Source organism: Peromyscus eremicus, chromosome 3 (genome assembly GCF_949786415.1).
Source record: "Peromyscus eremicus chromosome 3, PerEre_H2_v1, whole genome shotgun sequence".
NCBI classification, from domain to species: Eukaryota; Metazoa; Chordata; class Mammalia; order Rodentia; family Cricetidae; genus Peromyscus; species Peromyscus eremicus.
Genome location: NC_081418.1, coordinates 44,545,973 through 44,571,565, shown reverse-complemented (window position 1 = coordinate 44,571,565; position 25,593 = coordinate 44,545,973). Strand labels below are relative to the sequence as shown.

Sequence of the window (25,593 nt, the reverse complement as noted above, 5' to 3'; positions counted from 1 at the left end):
GTGGGGGGTGGGGTGGGGGGTGGGGTGGTGGTGAGAACAAAACAAAATCCACCTCTACTGTTCTTTTGTTAGTTAGACAAGGAGCAAACACTGGAAAGCATTTCTCCCCTTAGTTACATTGTTATTTCTTACATTCTGTTAAGTCTGCCTGTCTGATTCACCTGTAGCTCCAGGGATACTAAGTAACTCGGGCTTGACAGGCAGCTTTAGGGAGAAGGATCCACCCTGCAAACTTGCTCACTACTTGACAGGGCTACTGTACTCCCCATACCCTGCAGCATATGAAGTGTGTGGCCTTGCATTGTCTGAGTGCTTATTGGGTTAGAGCTGAGGACTTGATGTCACTGTGATTTTCCCCTACCCATGCCATTCTCAGGAAGGAGGGTGAAGACCATGTTTGTCCCCAGTAGTTCATCTTCCTGGAGTCCCCTGTTCAGAATTGTTCTGTAAAAATCTCATAGTGGACTTATATTCTGTAGACATGTCTCCTTCTACTCTAATTACATCTTCCCTTGTTCTCTTTGTAATTTTTACCAACATGCAGCAGTCTTTTTTTGTACTTAATGCAAATAGCTCGCAAAAGCTGGTGGCCTCAGCTTTTGATATAATTTTTTGTTTTCTATGAGGCTGGAGAAGATGAGCTCCTGGTATCTGAGGGCAGTATAGTTTAAATTCAGCTTGTAAACTGGTAGTACTTGCCATGATTCAGAGAGGGTTGTGAGCATGTCACCATTGGGTTAACATGTTTGATGGAAGCTTTGTCTTCATTGTGGTAATGGTGGAAGGGAGAGTAGAATCTTTAAGGGTTGGAGCCTGGTGGGAAGTAGTTATATCATTGAGGGTGCTGCCATGGAAGGAATTGAAGGATTTCTCATGAGGCTCTGGCTGTTCTTGGGAGCACATTGTTACAGAAGAACAAGCCCGGCCCTTCCCAAGCTGGCTCTGGCTTTTTGATGTCATAGGATCTGTGTCTTGTATGTGTTTCTACCATGAGGTCCTTATTTGAGTTGACTTAATGGATGGCACTGTGCCCTTGAGCCTCCAGACCTGTGTGCTAAATACAGCTCTTTCTTGTGAATACCTAACTATGTATATTTCATTGTAGTGACAGAAAAGTACAGTACCTTTTTTTTCTTCTAGTACTTTTTTCTGTTGACTTCATTTTTGATGACTCCTTTGTCCATCCATTAACTTTTTTCCCCCTGCACTCTTATCAGGGAACTTATAAAATCTGAAAACCGAGCATTTATTCAGTAGGGAATGTCTGAAAGAATACTGTCTCTTTAGGCTGGTATTCCCAACAGGGGACTTAAATGACATTGTTTTAGAGAACTCATGCTGTTAAAAATCACTAATGGAGGACATTTTAATTTCTATTAGCAAATCAGCTAGTAGAGCAGTTATTTAAGTATTTTTCTTGAGTGTCTGTTGAGTTTTGTGATTTCTAGTGGAGATCAGGCAGTGGGCTTCAGCCCCTTTATTGCTTTGCTGCACACGCTGTTACCTGCCGTGGTGATTAGGCATTTATATAGTTTAACATTTTTTATTTGTAATCATATAGTGTTTAATTTATGCTCATGATGGATTACTGGTTAAAGTCTGGAAGCATATGGTACACTGATGCTGTAGAGCAGGCTAATGAGCATTATGAAAGGGGTGATGGCTCTGAAAATTAATGTGCGGATGCTTTTCACTCTGCTGGTGGGAAGTATTCATTTGCTAAAAGTTCTGATAGCACATGGGGTGTATATGCTGTTTTAATGGTAAGTGGAGACTGGTGCAGTGATTATGATGTTCAGTTTTCCATTTTATGTGTTGACTAGAGTAAGAGTTACCCTCCCACCCCAAAATATTTGCAGTGTCAAATACTACTCTGATATCTAGTACTAAAATTAAACTAGTTAATTTCCTTAAGTGCAAAATCTAAGAATTCTCAGAATTAGGTCATGAGGAGTTTGTCCAGTTTTGATGCCATAATAGGTAAGCCAATTTCATGTATTTTAAAATTAGCCCTCTATATTGAAAATATTTGGGAAAAAATTTCTATCTGTGCCGACTATACACAGGCCTTTCCTTTCTGTCAGTAGTACAGTATGACATTGTTCATATTGTGCCCTCCATTGACATTGTGTGATGCCCACATTGACTGAGAGATGACTTAGTATATAGGAGGGTGTGTGATACGCAAATTAACTTAATCACTCATGGGATCCTGGAGCTAACCCTCTGCAATCCTAAGAAAGGACTCTGCTGTTGATCTCCAGTGAAACATGATGTCATTTTTCAATTTTTCTTTTTTTTTTTTAATAATGAATACATACCGGCACATAGTAAATATACCACAGTCATAGTATTATTGATTTAAAATCAGATGTTACTTTATTGTTTTTAAAGACAAGGTCTCATCTCACTAAAGCTTACCTGTCGAGGAACTTGCTGTGTAGACTACTTTAGTCTTACCCTCAGAGATCCACCTGCCTCTTGCCTCCCGAGTGCTGGAATTAAAGATGTGTGTACAATGCCCAGCCAAAATCAGATTTAAGTTTAAAATCACCAATGATGTGACATAAATTGCTGAAGAGTTTCTGAAGATTGTATTACTATGAGAAAACAAACACTTCCAGAAGTGTTGAAAAATGTAGTCAGTTGTCACAAATGGAATGTGTGTCAGGAAGAGGAGCTGCTGCCTCAGAATTGTTGTGTAGAAACATGCTTGCTGGTACTGACCTGGGCCAGCTCTGGACGATGTGTGCACCTTCTTGTTCCTGTGAAATTTCGGAGTTATTTGTCATGATGAATGTCACCTGACAGGGATGTTAAGCTGCCTACCTCTTGCTGAGGTAAGGATGATTTGAGGAAAGAGTTTGCCATGGTTGTTTGGACACAGCTAGTAGTAGGAGGCACCTGGAGAGGATGCTCTCTTGTTTAAGCCTTTTGAAATCTGTCCCATGCAGCAAGGAGATTCACAGCAGTGATATTTGTGCATATACTTATAGAGGAAACTGAAACAGGACTTTTCTTTAGATATGGCTTGACTTATCCTTGTAGAGTTTTTGCATTGGGATCTTGGTCTCAGAGTTGTGGTGTTGCAGAAGGGGTGGGGTTGGAGTAGGTGGGTAATGGTACCTTTAATAGGTGGAGTTGGAGGTCCTTAGGCCATTGGGAAGTGTTGTTCGAATTTCTAAAGTTCTTTTAATAAAAAACCTGGACCTAGATATTGGGGTGAATGCTGAAAGATCAGAGAGATGAAAGAACAAGCCACATCTTAACTCTGGGACTGCTCGGCCTGAAAAGCCTCAGTTCCTGTTCTCATGCCTTATATACCTTTCTCTTCCCAGCTATCACTTCCTTTTTAGTTTTGGGATTAAAGGTGTGTGTGCTTCCCAAGTACTAGGATTAAAGGTGTGTGCTACACTGTCTGTCTCTGTTTCTCTCGTAGTCTGAATCAATCTCATGTAGTCCAGGGTGGCTTTGAACTCACAGAGATCCAGATGGATCTCTGCCTCCCGAGTGCTAGGAATAAAGGTGTATGCCACTACTGCCTGGCCTCTATATTTAATCTAGTGGCTTGTTCTGTCCTCTGATCTTCAGGCAAATTTTATTAGTGTACACAAATATATCATCACAGGCTGCACTTGAAAGAGATTAAATATGGGTTATGGGACCCCCAGGCTTTCTGGTTCCTGTTGTGAGGTGTGACCTCTTCCCAGTTATTAGCCTGCCATTGTGATACTGTCTATCTCTTAGGCCCCTGCAGGGACCCCTTTGGGCCACCCAGTTTTGGATTTTTCAACTTCCAAAACTGAACTAACTAAACCTCCTTTCTTTGCAAAGTTAGCCTGCCTGAGGTGTTTCATTATAGCAGTGAATGGACTAATATAGATAGTTTGAGAGAATCTTAGAAATAATATGACAGGGTGATTAAGAAAAGCATTTTTAAGATTATAAAATACAACTGTTGCTCATTAAAAAATAAATGTATTTCAACTAAGCTTGCTGTTAAATGAATATGTTTAAGTGGATTATAGCTCTCCATTTACATCTTTTGTAAAATTGGACATACTGTATTGGAAAAAAAGGGCCCCTGGATATAATTTGCATTTCTTAAGAATGTGGTAAATCTGCCATTGTATGTATGCTTTGAATAATTATTTTCTTACAGAACTTTATGCTGAAAACATCACCACCCCTTTCCCCTCTAATGTATTCATATTTTACTTGACTTTATACCAAAGCAGACTGCTTTATCCTAAGCTGATGTTTGTTTTTCAGTTGATAGTTGAAAATCTCCTCAGGGATTGTTAACATATCAATGAAAGCATTGAATTTGTGCTTTGGTGATCCTCAGAGTTAGCAATAGAACCTAGACCGTCAGAAGTGAGTTGATGGGTACAGCCTGCATAGAATGGTCCCAAATCACACTCAAGCTTTCTGTGTGTAACTAGGGTGGGTGGAGAAAGGAAAGTGTGAAGAGTGTCACAGTCCTTGTATTTCAAATTCTGCTGAATGAAATTACAGTAAAGGAAAACTTGTGAATAAAGAAGATTTGCATTACCCTCTTGCTGATGTATGAGAAGAGAGGAGAAAAAAAAAAGACAGAGCATTGATTCAGCTATTCAAGTTGGCAGCAACTTTTCTGGTAGCTGAGACATTTTCCCTTTTAGAGTTCAGTTGCCCTAAACTGTGGAGTGTAGCTGGAGTTACCTCCAGTCCCACCCACACCCACAGCTACTCAGACCCAAATAAGCACACAGATGCTTATATTATTTAAACTATTTGGCCTAATGGCTCAGGCTTCTTGCTATCTAGTTTCTTTATCTTAAATCAACCCATTTCTATTAATCTGTAAGTTGCCACATGGCTTGTGGCTTATTGGTACTTTACATCTTACTTCTCATGGCGGTGGCTGGCAGTGTCTCCTGACTCAACCTTCCACTCCCGTATTCTCTTCTCTGCTTATCCCGACTATACTATACTATACTTCCTGACTGGCTACTGGCCAATCAGCACTTTATTTATTAACCAATCAGAGCAAAACATTCACAGCATACAGAGCGATCGATATCCACAGCAGTGGAGAGTTAGTGAATTGATAGTCTACATGATCACTTAGCAGAAAGTACATGACTGGAGATAGCCTTGAGGATTCACTGGGGTAGGATAGGTAGTCTGGTCAGATTGATATGTAATGTGTGAATTCCTGAATGAACTTTGAAGGTCATTTGTATAGGACTTGGGTCATGCTATGTTAGTATTAATTGTCAGAGTCTAGAATCACACTGACCTCTGGGTTTGCCTGTGATTAGATTAATTGATGTGGGAAGACCCCCCCTAACTGTGGGTGAGACCCTTCCCTAGGTGAGGATCCTAAAAGAACTAAAAGAAGAAACTTCTGACTACCACTAGCATTCTGATTCTTGACTGGATGTGAGGAGGGCAGCTCCCTCAAGCTCCTGCTGCTGTGACTTTCCCACTGTGATGGACTATAGCCTGAAACTGTGAGCTTGAATAAACCCGTTCTCCCTTCAGTTGCTTTTGTCAGGGTATTTAATTACAGGAGCAGGAAAAGATACAAAGATGGATAATGTATATTTATGGGAGTGAAAATGTAATGTGATCAGGTATTGGCATCCATTACAGGTGATACATTTCTCAACAGTCCTGTTGCATGGTGGCTATACCCATTTCTCAGATAAAGAAACAGTTGCAGGGAGGCTAGTATGGCACACATCAGGAGGTCTGATCCTAGAGCTTGTATTTGGTGGCAGTGGCATGAGCAAAGCTCTGTGGTTTCAGGTACCTTAGTGATTTTAAAGTTTTCGCTTGTGCATGCTGAGTAGAGCTAGTAATAAAAGAGACACTGTTGAGGCAGAGTAGGCTTCTGCTCTTGGGTCTCTTCTGGCTAAAGTGGACAGTCTTTTTTTTTCTTTTTTCTTTGAGACAGGGTTTCTCTGTGTAGTTTTGGTGCCTGTCCTGGATCTTGCTCTGTAGACCAGCCTGCCCTGGAACTCACAGAGGTCCACTTGGCTCTGCCTTCTGAATGCTGGGATTAAAGGCATGTGCCACCACTGCCTGGCTTAATTACTTTTTTTATTCATTTTACATACCAACCACAGTTATGGCACTTTCAGTTGAGGAAGGACCAAGTCATGTCATGTCTCCCCCACCCCCCCATCAAGGCCAAGCAAGGCATATGGAATGGGCTTCAAAAAGCCAGCTCATGCATCAGGGATAGATCCTGGTCCCACTACCAGGGATCCCACACACAGACCAAGCTACAAAACTGTCACGTACATGCAGTGGTCCTAGTTTGGTCCCATGCAGGCTCCCCAGCTGTCAGTCTAATGTCCATGATCTTTTCAGTCTTCTAGATCTAACAAAGGTAGGAGCAAAGCTTCGAATTTTTTCTTTGGAGACTCAGAACGATAGTGGGCAAACCAAATTAGATACTTTTCTTTCATACCAACATTTTGTGTGCTTGGTAATTCTTTATTGGAGCTCAGTTTTCATGTGCCTTCTTGCTCTGCATGATCCAGAGTAGAGTCTGGCTATGGCCAGGCATGTGCATGGGTTGCCTTGGAGCTGTGTGTACCATGTTCATTTTCATCATATTTGCTGGAACCTGGTTGGCAGGCTGTTACCAGTTGTTGGTGAAGCTGAAAAAATGCAGTCTATTTTGACCAGTATGTGTCCAACCAGAAGTAAGGTATACAGAGATAATAACAGCTTGCACTGTTATTTGAGTTTTTAGGTGAGAGTAGAAACGGCTGTAGTCAATAGTTTATATATTGGACACGTTGACAACACTGACATATGCTGTGGGATAATGCTTTTGTACATTGGTTTAATAAAATGCTGAATGGCCAGTAGCCAGGCAGGAAGTATAGGCGGGATAAACAGACAAGGAGAATTCTGGGAAGAGGAAGGCTGAGTCAGGCCAGCATGTAATGACACACAGATAAAGCCACAGAACACGTGGTGACATATAGATTAGCAGAAATGAACTGAGTTTAAGTGTAAGAGCTAGTCAGTAGTAAGCCTGAGCTAATGTCCGAGCAGTTTTAATTAATATAAGCCTCTGTTTATTTACTTTGGTCTGAGCGGCTGCGGACTGGGCAGGACACAGGAAAGCTTCCAGCTACAGACATATATGCTCATTTCAATGTAGAGTGGAGTTAGGTTGGAATATTTTGGTTACAGAGATTCCATTTCTCACTTCTAAACTCTTGTTTGGATTTTGTTTCTCCTGAAGTATCATCATGGCATTTTCAGTTTATATCTAAACTGTATTGGAGGAGCCTTTGCTACTGTAAGCAATGAATAGTTTAGTTTGCTTTTCCTTTAAATTCAAGTAAATCAGATGAAGATTAAAACCAAGATAAAGCTATTATCTTAGCCAGTTGATTGCAGTGTGTGCTTGGACTAAGTTCCATGAAGTTTGGTATGTTAAATAATAGCTTTCACTAGAGACACTGCAGGCTGTGAAACCCCAGTGAGGAGTTGTCAGATTCCATTTTCAGGAAGCAAAGCTCAAGTTTGATGCGGTGTTTCCTACCAAGTGTAAATCCAATCAGCGAGTGTACTGCGCTAAATGTTTTATTTTGTTAGTGGCCACAAAGAATATAAGGATAAATATAACTATATTTAGTTTAAATTTATAGTATGGTTTTATTTATGTTTTCTTCTTAAGCATGTCTTTGTGGAGTAAAGAACAAGTCTCTGTTTCACAGCCAAAATTGACTTTTTTTTTAAAAAGTAAGGTCTCAATATATATCCCTGGCTGGCCTGGAACTTGTAGTATAGATCGGGCTGGCCTGGAAGTCACAGAGACTTGCCCGCCTCTGCCTCCTGGATACTCTTAATACTGATCTAATATTCTAATAATATAATACTTTAATACTGATTAAAGGTGTGTGCCATCACACCTAGTCAAAATGGAAAACTTATTGAAGGTTTAGAATACCTCAATGTGGGGACTTTTGTGTTAGTCACTATGGAGATAGAGCAATGCTTCTCAACCTCCTGAATTCTGTGACCCCTTAATACAGTTCTTCATGTTGCCGTGATCCCCAACCATTAAAAATATTTTTGTTGCTACTTTATAACTGTAATTGTGCTACTGTTATGAATTGTAATATAAATATCTGATGTGCAGATGGTTTCAGGAGACCCCTGTGAAAGGATTGTTCGACCCCTTGGTTGAGAACCACTGCCATAGAGCTTTGGGCTGTTACACTGTGGGGTATTTGTTGAGAGATATGGAAAATACTGTATGGTTTTCTTTCATTCTTCTATCTGGCTGATATTCTTTTAACCTCAGCTGATTGCTTAAGTCAGTGGCTGAGAATTTTCATCAGCTCTCCTTGGTAGCATGCATCATTCATCATACAACAAGATTGGTGTTATCTATCGAAAAATCTCAGTACAAGACAAAAATAAAATGCTCCTTGAAAAACTAGAGTGAAAGCGACCATCTTTTGCTTTTCAAGAGCTCCTCTGTTTTCTGCCTATATTTAATATGGCCATTGAATATCCTTTTGAATACTTGACTCTCATCATTTTCAATTATAGAACTCTTCAGCAAATAGCTGTTCATGTGTGCTTCTTGATAGCAGACGAGAGAGACTGTATGTTGTATGCTGTGAACTTGTGCTCCCTAGAATTTGTGAGGAGAAAAACCAAATGAGATGAGATGAAGCCAAACCAAACCAAATCAAACCCGTTTGGTAGTTTTGTTTTCTTGGATTCTGTGATGGTCACTTTTAGGCACTTTAGTCTGTACCAGCTCTGTGTGTGTGGGGGCACAAATGCGGTTTGAATTTCTCTCGGTTAGACTGATAGGATTTGGGTATTTCATGCTCATGATTGAAATCAATAAAGACATTTTAAAGTTCATTTTCACTTAAAAATTTTTTAATGTTTTAAATTTTATAAACTTTAAATTACAGCCATGGGGCTGGAGCGATGGTTCATTGGTTAAGAGCACTGGCTACTCTTCCAGAGGACCTGGTTCAACTCCCAGCATCCACATGGCAGCTCACAACTGTTTGTAACTCCAATTCTAGGGGAATCTGACACCCATGGCAAAAAATAATGCACATAAAAAAAATTGCAGATAAATAAAAACGTTACACCAATTTTTTTACTTTTTTAAGACGTAAGTTTTTTTTTTCTTTCAAGACAGGGTTTTTCTATGTAGCTTTTGAGCCTATCCTGGAACTCACTCTGTAGACCAGACTGGCCTTGAACTCGCAGAGATCTACCTGCCTCTGCCTCCCGAGTGCTGGGATTAAAGGCCTGTGCCGCCACTGCCCGGCAAGACATAAGATCTTGATAGGTTGTTCAGGCTGGCCTCTAATTTTGGCTCAAGTGATCTTGTTTCAGCCTCCTCTGGCATAAGCCTCATTGATAAGGAGTTTTTATAATTAAAAATACTTAAAATGTATTTATTATTTCTGTGTATGTTTGTGAGCCTATATGAGTGTATGTGCACTGTGTTCATGTTGGAGCTCACAGATGGAGGCCAGAAATGGGTGTCAGATCTCTTGGAACTGGAGTTACAGGTGTTTGAGAGCTGCCACATGAGTGCTAGGAACTGAACCTGGATCCTTTGCAAAAATAGTAAGTGCTCATTTCTCCAGCCCCATTTGCTAATTTATTAATGCGTTGTTTAATTATAACTTGAATAGTCACGAAAGTACAAATGTGGTTTTCTCGATCATGTATACAGGGAGAAAGGAAGGTGATTATTTTTCCCCCTCAACACACAGGTGTAGTCTTTGTGCATTTGTAAGTGGTAGACACATACAAACAAATAAATGAAGACTGAGCAGTATTTTCAGCCTACTCCCTTGTCCACTTCACTTAATTGTGAGCATTGTTTTCTAAAGAACTGATACTTCTTACAGCATGTTTCTGAATATTAATATAGTGTTTTATTATGTGACTACTGTTTTTCTAGCTGGCCATACCCATGTTTGGGGGTGCTTAATTTGCCAGTGATTTTCATTGTTTTATGTGTAAAGTACATACAGTTCTACTTTTGTTGTGTAGATCTTTCTTTGCCATCAGCTTCATGTTCCCCAGAGAGAGAATTAATAGGTATTTAGGTTGGCTATGAAAATGAAATTTTAAAATATATGGTTTATCAACATAAATTTTACTTTACCCTTTTGTCTCCTTATCCATCATCATCTATGACTTTAGCATTGTTTAAAGGCAATGAAAGAGATGGAAATTAATTCTTGTTACTGTCAAATCAAATTCATTTACAGTAAATAAGTGAGCATTGGCCATTAGAAGCTAAAATACTAATGTAATTGGACCTACATCCCTATCCAAGGCACATTACAAATTCTTTTTAACTAATCTTTTCTGTGGGTTTAAAAAATTGCCATTCATAGCATGTTGGCATTCTGAAAAATACGTGGCTTAAAACAGCCTCCTGCAAAGTACAGTGCTGGCTTGCTGAGATATCATACAATGCCAGTCAGGGTTTTTAAAGTAAATGCCCGCAGTTCTTCAGTCAAGAATTTCGTTGTTATGTTAGTGTGATGATGTTTGTCTTTGACCTTCGAATACACTCTATTCACTGCATTTCCTCTTCAAGAGAAATCTTACTGGTAACTTAGAAATAAATTAAGTCACAAAGGATAGCACCAGGGAAAACCAATGTTCTCTGAACTGTCTCTTTCTTTCCTTTTTTTTTTTTTTTTTGGTTTTTCGAGACAGAGTTTCTCTGTGTAGCTTTGCGCCTTTCCTGGAACTCACTTGGTAGCCCAGGCTGGCCTCGAACTCACAGAGATCCGCCTACCTCTGCCTCCCGAGTGCTGGGATTAAAGGCGTGTGCCACCACCGCCCGGCTGTCTCTTTCATTAGAATTAATCTTGTGTACTTCTTATGAAGCTCATGTTTTTCTACCCATATAAGCTGATGTCAAAACACATTATTCTATGTTTTATTTCATACACCTCCAGCTCCCCAACACTGGCATGACTGGAGAGTATTTTACATGTAGTAATTTACACTATTATTATTTCACAGCTGTGTTTCAGCTGCACCTGAGTGTAAGTCTGAGTATTTCATCTTTTATAGACTTTTATGTTTTATATGTAGTGCCTTATTAGATTAACTTCTTCCTGTTAAATTCTCTATAAGCTATGAAACTGGCATAAAATATATTAAAACCATCATGAAGTGTTAGAACATGAAGTCAGATCCTATTCATCTGGATTAACGAATTTACAGTCTGTCACAAAATTAGAGAAAATTTATGTTTACTTACACAAACAGGATGGGGCGTGGGGCATGGAGAGCTGGGGGAGATTTTTGTAAGAAACCCTCTTTAGAGAAAACCTTAAATGACTTAGTAAATTATTTTGTGAAATCATCATGTATGTTGGAAGTTATTATTTGTAGAGAATCAGTTGGTATTCTAATTATTAGTGCAGTTCCCAAAGGGACTTGACCTGATAACACTCTTAATGACTAGATCTGATTGCCAAAGGTACTTGAAAAGAATTCTAAATGCATTTCTATTCAAGTATCCTATATGTTTGAATGATACTCATTCTTGCCTTCTTTATATCAGTTTTTAGGTAGTTTCATATGCTGTCAGGAACACTATTTTAGGTGTTTATTGAGAAACAATTTCTTTTTCCTCCTCCTCCTCCTTCTCCTCCTCCTCCTCCTCCTCCTCCTCCTCCTCCTCCTCCTCCTCGTCCTTCTTCTTCTCTCATATATTACAACCCAATCACAGTTTCCCCTCCTTCTCTTCCAGCCTTCCCTCCACCCCCGCCCCCAATCCCCACCCACACTCTCCCAGACCCATGCCTCCTCTGTTTCCCCTCTGAAAAGAACAGGCCCAAACACGGCATAATAAGCTACACTAAGACCAGGTACATAACATCACATCAAGGCTGGATGAGGCAGCCTAGTAGGAGGAGAAGGGTTCCATAAGTAGGCCAAAGAGTCAGCAACCACTTTTCAGAGTACCATAAGAATACAGGCTACTCAGCCATACCATATATGGAGAAACAATTTCTTACTAAGCCTTTTACTTAATTTCAAAAGGAAATCTCTGTGAATTATTAGTTCTTTTAGGGTGAGCAATTGCAATTTCCTTTCTCATTTCCTTGAATATCAAATAGTGTCCCATTGAAGGGCTTGATATGAATTCTGATGTATGAAGCATTGAATTTTAGTTGGCCAACATTTATTTGATGTGGCTAGTTTTGATGGAAAATGTGTCAGATAGAACTAAGTCTGTGCTTGGGAGATCGTTCTGGAAGGCAGTGATCTGAGAATGCTTGTGAATGGTTGGTGCTAAAAGCCTTCCAGCAGTCTGGCTCATCTCCCTGGCTTCTTGAATCCTTGTGATACCTTCACAGCCGCCAGGGCCTGTCTTTAGGCTGCAATTTTATCCATCTTCTCTATTACCATTGAATTGCTAATGGTACCATTGCTCTTCTAGGATACAGCTTGTGGCATCAGGAGAGAAACAAATGATAGTTTGATTCGTTAGTAGTAGTAGATACTGTAAGAAAATTCAAAATAATCTCTGTGAGTGGGATTGGGCAAATTTGTTTTTTGTAAGTATGGAGGTTGAGGAAGCCGAAAGGAGAAGATAGTGTTGGGGATGGACATCTTGATGTCATCGCCCAATTTTTATCTTTCTTTATTTTGAAATTTTATTTTGTGTGTATGGGTGTTCTACCTTTATGTATTTGTCTGTATACCATGTACATGCTTGATTCTCTTGGAGGCCAGAAGAGGTATGGGAACCCCTGAAACTGGAGTTAAAGATGGTTGTGAGCTGCTCTGTGGGTGCTGGACTCAACCTGGATCCTCCACAAGAGCAACAAGTGGTCTTAACTACTGGGCCAGCTTTCCACCTTATCGGTATTTTTTATGGATTGTTTGTCATGCAAACCATAAAGAACCTAGGTTTCCTGTGTTTTCTTTTTCTTTCTTCCTTTGACATTTTTTAATCAGGTGAGTATTTTAGGTGAGAACAGTAGTTCTCAGGGGCAGGCACTGCAGTGCTTGAGGTGTGTTGGTGAGTTATGAGACTGGGATGGGGAGTCACTGGTGCTCAGTGGCAGGCAGGGTCTAGATGTTCAACTGTACCAGGGGGTAGTTCACAAGGAATTGTCTTGCGCCCTCAGGTTCTGACTGTCTCATCAGTTCATGCCATTGAAAACCTAGTTCATGCCATTCAAAACCCCAGGCTAGAACCTAGTTGTTTCATCTATAAACAGAAAGTAGCTTTATATGGTTTTAAAGTATCCTGAATTTTCCCAAAGTACAATTTACATGTGGTACTAGCTATTGCTTTGGCCTTTGTGGTGATTTAACACATCAACTCAAGATTCAAACGATTTCCTTACATCTTTTGGAGTATGTGTAGCTGAATATTTATATAGTGAGATGTCATTGCCTTGTAAGTTTGTTTCTTTTACTTGTTTTTAATTATGTTTTGGGCATTTTATGAAAATTTTGTGTTGGATTATTACCTGTTTCTCTTCAGGACCATAGTCATAAACTGTTTCTGTCTAGAAAACAGCTGGAAGCTGAGATGAGCACAGTGGTAGAGTGCTTACTTTGCATCATAGAGCTTGGGTTCAATCTCAGTCCAAAAAAAAAAAAAAATAGACAAGTGGAACTGGGTCTTGAGTCTGATAAAGGTGCCAGCCAGTGGCCTGAACAGAAGTGACATTTTCATTATTTTTGAGACAGGGTCTCATGGAGCTTAGACTGACCTCAAACTTGGTATATAACTGAGGATGACCTTGACATTCAGATCCTCCTAGTCCCGCTGAGAGCTAGGATTTAATAATGTGTTACACTAAACTTGGTTTTCCATGGTGCTAAGGTTGGAACCTAGGACTTCATACATGTTAGGCAGCTACTCTACCCACTGAGCCACACCCCAGTCCTTCATTGCTGTTTTATATAGTGCTTGCAGTTCCACAGGATTGACACTCCTACCTTACACAGCACTTGAAGTTATACCAATGAAATGCCTATTAACAGTAAGAAGAAATGCTATCTCTTTTCTTCTTTTAGCATCAGGATTAAGGGGATTGGTGAGTCATTATGAATCTCCTCATAATAAATGATTTTTCTTTTACTGTGATCTTCTTTTCAGCCTACTTTTATTGTAGATAATTTATTTTACTTTTAGAAAAAGGCCAACTACATTCTTACCTTTAAATGAAAGACTGTGCTTTGGTCTTGAAATCTCTCTGTAGTCCTGTGTTTTAGACAGGTCAGCTTCTGAGCCACTGAGCTTCCACTCTGCTTCACAAGGAATGACTTTGTTTTATTAAAGATTATGACTGCGTTATGAATACATCAGAATGGTGTTTTCTGAATGTTAAGTGGAGATTTGTTACTTTAGTTGAAGGGGAACAACAAAACCGTAGTTATTATAATCTGACTTTGAGGAGGCTGATCTAATGATCAGAATCTTATTCAATAAAAAATAAGCTCCCGATATTGCACTGTCACTTAATGAAATACACACTAATATGCTGCCTTGACATTTTAATATAGTTGAACTATCATAAATAAAATAAGAATTAAGTGTGGGTGTAAAATGTAAATTTCTTAAAATAAACTGAAATGTTTCAGGAGACACTTGCACTGTTTTTACTGCCTGGTAATGGTCCAACACCTAAAGCCAGGAATCTTGTCTCCTTCCTCACATGAGGTATTATACTTAAGTCCTGAATTAAGATGAAGTTAGTTGACTTTTTCTCCATGGCATCAAGTGTTGGATTAGAAGACAGATTTTATTTGCATACTTTTGGGGCTTTTGCTTTCCTTGCACTTTGATTAACTACAAAGATAAATGAAAACTGTCCCATAGAAAATGGTGCTGGGCAGAGCTTAGAGTTAAATAGTAGCTTAGTGGAATTCAGGGATTTAGCTAGTGTATTGTAGATACTGGGGATTAAGTGTACACCTTTCTGGCATACGCACTAGTTCATGACAGTAAGATGAGGACTGGTTAATGATGGTCAGTACTGGATGGGGTGTGACGTGCTACTTACCAAAGCAGTTACGTAAGTAAGGGCATTGTCTTGGTTAAATTTTGTTTTAGCATGTGACGATGGCCATGTCCATTCTGTTTCACTGCTATCAAGTAGACTTGAGGAGAAAAAGGCTATGAAGCCTACACCAGGATAGTCATTATGAAAATAGACTATAGTGTATAAATGCTAATTGGGCTGTGTTATTGTATGCTGAGCAGTCTATTCTCTATATGTTCCCTAAATTTATTTTGAGAAATAATAACTATCATTCAGCAGTATCTTATAGCTGAGTAATATATTATTATGTCTGCCTTTCAAAGATGTACAGATTTCCAGTATTTGCAAAAATTATCTTTTATTTATATTTCCGCACCCTTTCTTGTTTCCTTTCTAAACTTGTTGCCCAGCAGTCTGTATTTGCTGCCTCTATTACTATCCTCCCACCAGTTCCTAATACACACATGACCAGATTTTCACATGTTCCACGGAATGAGAGGTAATTTGTAAGCCACACTGCCAGGTCTTCCTCTGGTACTCAAGGTAGACATTAATTCACTAAGCCTGGACTTGGCCTCACAGTCTTCCTCCACACAGCAACCCCAGGCGGCTGCCAGTTGATGGGAATCGGCATGGGATGCAATCTGTTTATCATTTCAGCATGCACTATCTTGGTTCAGATCCTTTCCATGCCATTCTTCTTTGTCTCTAATGATGCTTTTCTTTCATTTCCCCTTCTATGAATTTTTAAGTCTGCTCCTTGGTCTTTTACCCTTCTCTCTTTAATATGATTTCCCCCATCCGGGGAGAATTCTCTGAGCTCAGAGCTGTAATAATCATTCCCAGACCTGCATTTTCACCCAAGTCTCACATAAGATCTGAGTTTCAGGTCCAGATATCTAATTGCCTACAGCTCCATGTAGTGCTTGTTTCATTACTTTTGGTTGAATGTGTCTGGAACTGAGCTCATTATCTTTCTTTCTCCAAGGATCTCTCCTCTTTACTTAATTGACCATCATGGGTATTAATTCCTTGGCTGTCTGTGCCTCTGCCACTTTTCTCTTTCATCTTGCCATCTCAGGTGATGTTTTTCATGGAGAAAGACTCCACTCTCACTGCTAGTCTCCACTGCCAGTGGTTCTCCACTTTCAGTCGCATCCCCAGGACAATGGGAGCTCTTGTAAGTGCACACAGTTGGGCCCCATCCCCTGAGGTTTTGCTTCTGTAGGTTTCTTTCTTTCTTTCTTTTTTTTTTTTTTTTTTTTTGGTTTTTTCGAGACAGGGTTTCTCTGTGTAGCTTTGCGCCTTTCCTGGGACTCACTTGGTAGCCCAGGCTGGCCTCGAACTCACAGAGATCCGCCTGGCTCTGCCTCCCGAGTGCTGGGATTAAAGGTGTGCGCCACCACCGCCCGGCTTCTGTAGGTTTCTAATAGTCCCCGGTGGTGGTGCTGATGTGTGGGGCCTCACATTGAGAAGTACTCAATGTTTTATACTTTCTCTTCCTAGCTGGTCTGCAAACTTTTACTAGATCAAATGCCTGTTAGCACCATAATTCTATTATTCCCAGGTTTTACAACCCCAGAGTCCTGCTTCTGAACATTCACAGATTTCCTGCCTGGTTTCCGAAGCTTCCTCGGTGCAGCATACTTTACTCTTCCATTTCTACTTCTCACAAACACGTTTTGTTTTCATTTTCATTTTTGTATTAATTTAAGTCCTTGCCCAAGCCCCACCTCCTCAGTGATAGTGTACCTTAGGATGTTACCTTTCTTCTAGAGTCCAGTTAACAGTCTTATTATTCATTATCTCCTTAATGGTAGGGGCTATTTTATGTGTTCATCTCTTAAACCTGAGCATGGGATTAAGTTGAAATAGATTTACCGTATGCTGAATTTATTTCCCTAGTTAAGATATACCCAGTGTGGTCCTTGATTTGGGGTGAAGGGAGTGAAACCAAAGAGTGTTAACTCATGCAGTCCATCAGAGAACAGAAAACCGGGTGCAAATGTTGAAACAGAAAGGTTTTAGCCAGTGCAGAAAAACTTAATACATGTACTCCTTTGTGACTAGCAGGCTGTTGGTGGTTTTGGATGGTTATGGATTTTCTGTAAGGGAAGGTGTTGTGGAATATTAGTTTAAGATGTGTTACATTCATTTATGCTGTGGAATATTTGTTTAATGATGCAAAGATGTGTTGAATTTTTAATGGTGCATTTGTTTAACACTGTAAAACTGTATTACTTTGCTTGACTAAAACACATGATTGGTCTAATAAAGAGGTGAATGGCCAATAGACAGGTAGGAGAGGGATAGGCGGGGCTGCCTGGCAGGGTGAATGAATAGGAGGAGAAATCTAGTCTTGAGAGAAGAGAGAGGAGGAGGATTGAGAAAAGGAGGAGAGGAGGATGCCAGGGGCCAGCCACCCAGCCACACGACCAGCCATGGAGTAAGACAAGAAAGATATATAGAATTAAGAAAGGTAAAAAGCCCAGAGGCAAAACTTAGAAGAAGAGAAACAGGATAATTTAAGTTAGAAAAGCTGGCTAGAAACAAGCCAAGCTAAGCATTCATAAGTAAGAATAAGTTTCCATGTATTTATTTGGGAGCTGGGTGGCAGGCCCATAAAGAGTCAAAACAAACAAACAAAACCCAACTATAGAAGGATCCAGGAGCAGAAAACTGGTGTGGAAAGTTGGGGTGCTGGGATTGGTTTGGAGGCTTTTTTGAGAGGGATCCTTTGTCTTCCCTATGTGATGCCAGAGTGTCATGCTTTTTTTGAGGTGGATGTTCAACTCCACAAATTGATCTGTAGATGTATGTCTAGCAAAGCCTGCAAAATGTTTTTTCCCCTGTCTTAAAGCCTGTATATATTTTAGTGCTTCATTCCCTGAGAGATAATTTCTGTGAATGAATAACTTGTCACTTTAAGAACAATTGGCAGCATGTTGTTCATTTCAGTGGGCTTTCTAGACGATGACGTGGAGGCTAAAGCTGGAATTCAGTTCATTGGTCTTTGTTGTGGGATATTTATACACTGTGAAGATGTATTGCTGTGATTGGGGTAATAAAGTGCTGAATGGCCAATAGCTAGGCAGGGAGGATACACAGGACTTCTAGGGAGAGAAAGAGGAGGAGGAATCTAGTCAAGCCAATTAGCCAGGAGTTGCCAGCTAAACTCGGAGGAAGCATAATTTAAGTTATAAGAACTAGTTAGGAACAAGCCTAAGCTATTGACCAAGCTTTCATAATTAGTAAGACATCTCCATATCATTATTTGGTAACTGGCTGGTGCCCCAAAGAAAGACTCACAACAGGTCTTTTGCTTAACACAATTACAGAGGAGGGCAAGATATTGGAAACTGCTAATTTGGGTCCTAATTTTATAGGTGCTACAGCTGTGGCCTGAAGCAATGTAAATCTCTGAGCAAAATCAAAGCTAGGGAAAGCTAGGACCAGACTTTCATTTTCAGTCTGATCTTGTTCTGAAGAAATAAACCAGAGACTATTTGAATTAAGTGGAAACAGGGTTTGTGTGGTTTTTTTCACTTCATTTGGGATTGGGGAGTTAATGCTGTTTAATTTATATTTGTATCCCCAGTGAACAAAATATATCCATTTTTGAAACAAACAAAAATTAAGCTATGCATCAAAAAGCAATATCCAGGGGTAATTATTATTTTTTAATTTAAATTATAGATCTTATTTTCCTAGAGGCTTTGTGAGATCTTGCAACTATTATTCAAGATATTAAGACATGAAATACTAGATGTATCTGCTTCTCAATACTGGTTTTACAAATTGTCTGCTTATGAATGTGAAAACTGTAGGCTATGAATTACAAACTTGTCTATTGCTATTCAGCTTCTGCAGCCCAGTATTGATGTGTGTTTTCACAAAGAATGGAGTGTGGAGCTGGTTTGTGAGTGCTTATCTCCAAGCAGACAATGAAATGGACATTATTTGCATATTATGCCATTCAAATTAGAAGTTTACAAAGGTGTATAAATCCTGATGTAGGAATGACACTACAAAATAGACCATTAACTTGGTGCCTAAATGTTTAGGTTGCCAAACTCTTTGTTGAACTGTGCCTTCTGATACAATGTTTACGATTATGAATGTGCAGTTAGGAACTTTAATTCTCTCTTCATAATTTTAAAGTGTTACTAGGCACAGTTATCCTGTTAACTATATAGACAGGTTCAGTTTTTTTTTGAAGCTGTCTTAAGATACATTTCCTGTATGACATTGTGATGTTTTGTTAATTGTCCATTGAACATATTATTTTTGGATGTGTATTTTTGTGTGTTTAAATAAATTGATCTTCCAGGTAGATTGTGTCATAGATGACAAACTGTTACATATTTATTTACCCCTGAGATCTATCCTAGTCACCAAAGCCTGCACCTGTTAGGCGATGTGGCTGAGGACAAGGTTTATGCTGATTGCATGGGTGCTTCCATTAGTACTTTTAAAAATAAGTTCTCTTCATATTAATGAGTTTATTGCCATCTTACGATTAATGAGTCTTTCTGTGGAGTTTGAAATGTAATTTGAGTGTATCTTTTGCTGCAGGTTGTAGCTCAAGTGTCTAAATCCGGAGAAGTCAGAATCCTGTAAATCTGCTTATGTTAAACAGTAACACATTTTCTCCATATAGCACAGGGTCATAGTTTCTCTCAATGTTTATCACAGAAAATAATAGGTTTTCTATGCTTGGACATGATGTGTATCTGCAAACTAAAGCCCGAAAGGGAGGTTGAGGGAAGGGGCAGTCCCAAAGGAATTGGTCTTTTCTAAGTAGCCAGCTTAACTTTTATTAAGAAATTTATTAGAGATTAAGAAATACTGTAGCAAATGTGCAAGCATTAGGCAAAGAAACTGTAAAGGTGGGAAAAGTTGCACAGAAAGCTGGTGTCTGGCCCCACTCACCCCTTCCTTGGTTTTTTGAGACAGGGTTTCTCTGTGTAGTCCTGACTGTCCTGGAACTCGCTTTGTAGACCAGACTAGGCTGGCCTTGAGCTCAGAGATCCGCCTTCCTGTGGTATGACTCTCGAGATCTGAGACTTTTTTGTGAATCTGGAATTGTGTTTTTCGCCTTCTGCTTTCCCCACAGATGAGTATATAAGACCGTCCATCTTTTGGAGGTGGATAAATCTAACTCCAAGGATAACTAAATCCACTCAGGGATTTATTGTAAAGTTGTCCTCATCACTGCTCAATGGTTTAATCAGTTTCTCTGGAAACACAGAAATTCAGCATGAGTCAGATGATGCAGAGGAGCTGAATTGATGTATGCTTCATTTCTCTAGGGTGTGACCATGGTACTCACAGTTCCAAAGACTACTCAGAATAGAGTACAATTAGGTTATCCATCTTGGAACTTCTTTGCTTGATCCTAAACACACATTTTTAGCCTAGAAATTTAGCTGAGAAGAGAATTACAGGATTCCCAGGCATTTGGACTATCCAAAACTCCTGTTTGGTTAAAACAAGCAAGCAAATAAAAATTTGTTAGGAGTCCTGAGCTGTTTTTAATCAAGAATTATTTTCACTCTCTACAACCAAGCAGCAGCAGTTCTCAGTTTTTTTCTTACATTTTAAGCTCAGTGTCCTATTTTCTGTAACTATTTTACAGAACGTGTTAGTGTTCATTAAAACGTATTCACTATTGAGAACTTCCAGTGATTTCTGCGACTTTACCAAGGTACTGGGTACATGTTTTAGAAGAAAACATCCCTAAGCTTTAACACATTCTAAAGGGAATGTGTGAATGCATGTGAAAGCCCCAGGGCCAGCCATACTCAGTGAACTTGAAACAGCATGTGTAGCTCTCTGTGGCAAGTCTCCTTTAGAGGGCATGAGCTGTTCTCTTCTCTGAAACCTTACCAACTCCTCCTACAGGTCTGCTCGGGAGCTCACAGTGCTAATGGGCAAAGTTGCCTTTCCTCTTTTTTTTTTTTTACAGCGGCCGGTCCTGAGACCCTGACCTTTTAGTTTAATAACAGTTGTAGTTGAGAAAATGTTCTGATCTGGAGAGTTGGAGAAGTTTCCAGAAAGGCCATTTTAAATAGCAGGCGCTGAGTGCTGTATCTTTTTCTCCTGGGTGCTTTGGATCTGACCTATCAGAAGAAATACATTGTTGTTTTCTGTATTCTATTGATTTAAAAACAAATAACATGAAGTTTAGGTTTGCTCAGGAGCTGTTACCACACCAGCTTATTTTCTGCCTGTGTTTCGATCGCTGTTGTAGAGTCTCTATTCTTTATGCCAGGTCATGAGTTACCTTAGTCATTTTAAAATCAGAGCCTAGCTTAGGTAATTACCTTTCCAGTGTGACCCTGAGACCAAAAGTTACGATTTTTTTCCTATCCTGTTTCTTGGAAATAGCTAGGACATTAGATAGCTGCGTTTTGTTTCCTTTACCAGAAGTGATGTCTTGTAGAGCGTTCTTACCCCTTTTGTTGTTGGTACTTTCCTGTTTCTATTTCCCCTCCCCTGTGGCTTGCCTAGATTATGCCACCTTTAATCCATTTGCTCCTGCTTCTTGCCTCACAGCAGGCAGTGGGGGCTGAGTAGGACAGGCAGAGAGTATTGGGGGAAAAAGCAGCCCTCTAGTCTGCCTTTCCCTTTCCCCGCAGCACTTTGCCTGCACAGTCTTAGCTGCATGGCCTTGTTGTCCTCCACCCACCTGGGCACCATTTGGTAATGCCACTTCATTGCTCTAGCTGATCACAGTGCTGCTCATTTTGGCCTTTCTCCTGGAAGGAAACCCCAATGTCACAGACAAGAAATGAGTTATGAAGATGTGTCATTGCATTGAGTGAAAGGTGTCAGATGCAGAAAGACAGACACTGCATGATTCTCTCTTACTTGTGGAACCCAGAAGCAAAGAGCAGAAGTTCTGGAGGGTGGGCATTGGGAGACGGTGGATATAGGTTGCTCTGGATGAGGAAGTTCTGGGCAGACAGACTATGCAGCATGGAGACTTTATTTATATATTTTATTTTGTACTTGAGATTTGGTAAGGCCAGACTTTACTTCACACATACACACAGTCAACTGTGTGTGGTGGCTAATGTGTTAATTTGATTGTAGCAGTCATTACACTATTTACATGACTATAAAATGATCACATTGAATATATACATTTTATTTTGTCATTTATACTCCAGTAAAGTTGGAAAAATACCCCAATAAACCAAAAATAATGTGAGACTTTGCTTAGCTCACGTTGAAAACTCATCTCAGTGACTCATATTTAGGCTTGCCATACTGAGGTCTTCCAGAGGCCTCCTTTTAATTGATGAGTTGAGTTTTGATGGAGACTCTTAGCAAATCTTACCTGAGAAAAGTGTTCTACTGTGATTTGAACTCCCCTCGGAGAAGTGACTTTGCATCTTTCGTGTGGGAGGCCAGCTCCCACCTTTTACAGGGTTCCTATTAGGAGGAGAGAGGAATAAGAACCGTTTTAGATAGAAAGATAGTGGAGACGAGACAGACAGAAACACAGGATAGCTTCGGGAGGACCTGGGTCAATACACAACAGCCCCTTCAGTTTCTTCTAAAGGGCTTTTTATAACAATACCAAGGGGAGGGACGAAAGACCTCCCCCTTGCTAGATCAAAGCATCTTGCACAGCCAGGTGCAGACCCTTCCAAACACCTGCTCAAGTCATCCCCTTATGCAGCCCTGCTGGGTAAAGCAAGCTCAGATCTCACTAGGAAACCTCTGTGGGCTCCCACACTTTAGAATGACAGTGTGTTGGTCACCCTGGTCTGCCAGACTTCAGGATGCATTTAGATCAGGTAGTACTATTTAGATGTGCTTGTGGTGGCGCTAAATCTAACCTGAGAGGGGTTTCTCTCACATTGTTTTGCTTTTCTGAGAAGTTGGCCATGTTGATCACCCCTGTATGGAGCACAGTTAAGAACTTCAGGGCTGGCAGATTCATCCACAAGGCTTGTGTTTGGATGAGGAAGCCAAAAGTCAAAGAGATTAATTATTTGCTTATCCAAAGTCTAGCTAATAGAAAAACAGACTTAATCAGACTCCCTTTTTTTGAGCTATTACTGCCTGCAATTTCTCTGCTATTACTTTTATTATTTAAAACTCTTCAACAAGCAAAAAACAAATCTTAAGATTTACTTGGTTGCAAGAGTAATTCTTTATCTTAAACACACTTTTCTGGTGTGTATGTAACCTTTTCAAAGTTGAGGCTGTCTTTTTCATGGTATTACTCTGAAGTCTGGAGAAACAGAACAGAGATAGGGCAGAGTTGGGAACAACCCTTAGAGAACAGCCCCAAGGAAACAGCTGCTGGCATGTAGGGACTACAGTCTGCCACTGTTCCCTTTGCTTGTCCCATGTTTTATATTGTACTTACTCCTTATTGAGGTATATTTATCATTTAAAGTGAACAGTTCAGTTGTTTTTTAGCTTATGTATAGGTTTGTGTGCAGCCATCAAGCAGTCTAATTTAGAACATTTTCAATATTTTAGGGAGTAACCTCTAGATTTTTGTGGTGACACAAACTGGTTCTTGAGAGTCTGAGGGAGCAGGAGTGTGAATTTGAGGCCAGCTTGACCTACGTAGCAATGATCTGTTTTTTAAAAACCCAAAAGGAACCAGTATACACCAAGCCCTTCCCACCCCAAACACACCAACCAACCAACCAACCAACCAACCAACCAACCAACCAACCAACCGGTCAGACGGACAAAATTAACTACAAAGGGCATATGCACACACATTCACACATGTCAACACTAACAAGAGCAGTGGAAGATAACCTGTGCCCACTAGCTGTCTTTTTTCTTTTCCCCCTTTCTCCCATCCAGGCAGCCACCAGCCAGCTTCCTGACATACTTATGTGCAGAAGCGTACGATATATAACAATATATAACCTTTGTGTCTGAGTTCTTTCACACACATCTTTGTTTTAGCATGTAACTGGACTTTATTTCTTTTTACACAATTACATGAATAGATATGCCATATTTTGGTTACCTGTTTATTAGTTGATATGCATTTTGATCATCTCTACTTTGGGATATTAAAAATAATTGTTAGACATTTTCATAAACATAAATTTTTGTATGGGTATGGGTAGATATTTTCAGTTCTCTTGGGCATATATAGTACTTGAGAATTCACCTGTTGGGTCAAATTTAGGATATTAGGAAACTACCAACTTGCTTATCCAGGTAGTGGTGCCATTTACACTCCCTAGTGATGCCATTTATATGTCCATCCATAATGCATGAAGGGTTGGGTTTCTCTACCACTTTTCACTCTTTGCCTTTTTGATTGCATAGGGTGTGTGCATCATTGTGGTTTCTACTTGTATATTCCCAGTGACTGATGATGAACAGTATCCTATATGCTTTTGGCTTTGCTTATCTTCTTTTAAGCAGTGCCTTTTTGTATTCTTTGTTGGTGTTGTATTTTTCTCATTTGGCTATGAGTTCTTTATATATCATATTCTCTGGATACAAGCCCTTGTTAACTCTGATTGGCTCTCCCCCCTCCCCCTTTCTGGGACTCCTCTTTTCATTCCTTGCTGATGTTCTTTGTGCTGTCATTGTTTTCTTACACTCTAGAGCCCAGGGGAAACAGCTTTCCTTTTATACTCAGTCACTCTTACTGCTTAGTGTCAGCTACGTAGTTAAAAAAGGTGTTTGGACTGCATTGTAAGTAAAATTTTGTATATGCCCTGAGACAAGGTGTATCTCTCTTATGTCTTGGTCACCAAATAATGTATACAAGTAGCAGGCAGACACAGACTGTCTGGTCTTGCATTTCAGAGGTGGAACTATTAGGAAGAACACTAGGTTCTCTGTGTTTTCCTAGACCCTCCCAATGGTTCTGGTGCTTTTCACTCATAATTTGAGTTAGTAGCTTTCTAATGAAGAAGAGATGGTTTTGCTTATTTCTTATGGAAAACTCTTAAAGTAGTCTGTAAAACTTGTCCATTATTTACTGTTATAGCTGTAAGAATCTTTACAAGACATATTGTATACAGTCTTTTAATTGGAAAGGCCAGATGTTGCCAATCAAGTCTCCAGGTATTTAGTAAGCTCCAGCTGTGTGCTCAGTACTGCTCTCTGTCTCTCTCCAGTTGTTGGCACTTGAGTTTGAATGACATATATTCCAGAAAATATGGTTTCTAAATTCCCAAAAGTCATAAATGTCTTTTTCATAAATTATGGAAAAATGAACATAAATATAAATATTCCATGCTCGGTAATAAATATTTGTGTAATTATTTAATTATTGAATTAAGAAGCATTTGGCATCACTTTCCTGCCTAAAGTCCTTGACAGTCTCACCTCCCTTACAGGCCTTGTCAGACTTTAACTTTAAAGGCCTTGCACTTAATGGCTTAGTCCCCACTGGGCAGTAAGCAGTTCCTTGAGTTTACTCTACATTTTGGCAGGTGTGGAAATTTCTAGGTCACCAGGGTCTCTTGATGAAATCACTCCTGAAGTGCACTAATCGGCCCTTTCTGCAGTGCTCAGGGTGTTCCAAGGAGACACTGACCACCTGGCACAATTT

The 25,593-nt window shown here is 39.8% G+C and overlaps 1 protein-coding gene across 2 annotated transcripts in view; it reads left to right on the top strand.

The window, feature by feature from the left end:
- Chchd3 (coiled-coil-helix-coiled-coil-helix domain containing 3) overlaps positions 1–25,593 on the top strand; it is a 278,206-nt gene that overhangs the window by 29,057 nt on the left and 223,556 nt on the right. The gene's annotated exons all lie outside the window — the stretch shown is intronic.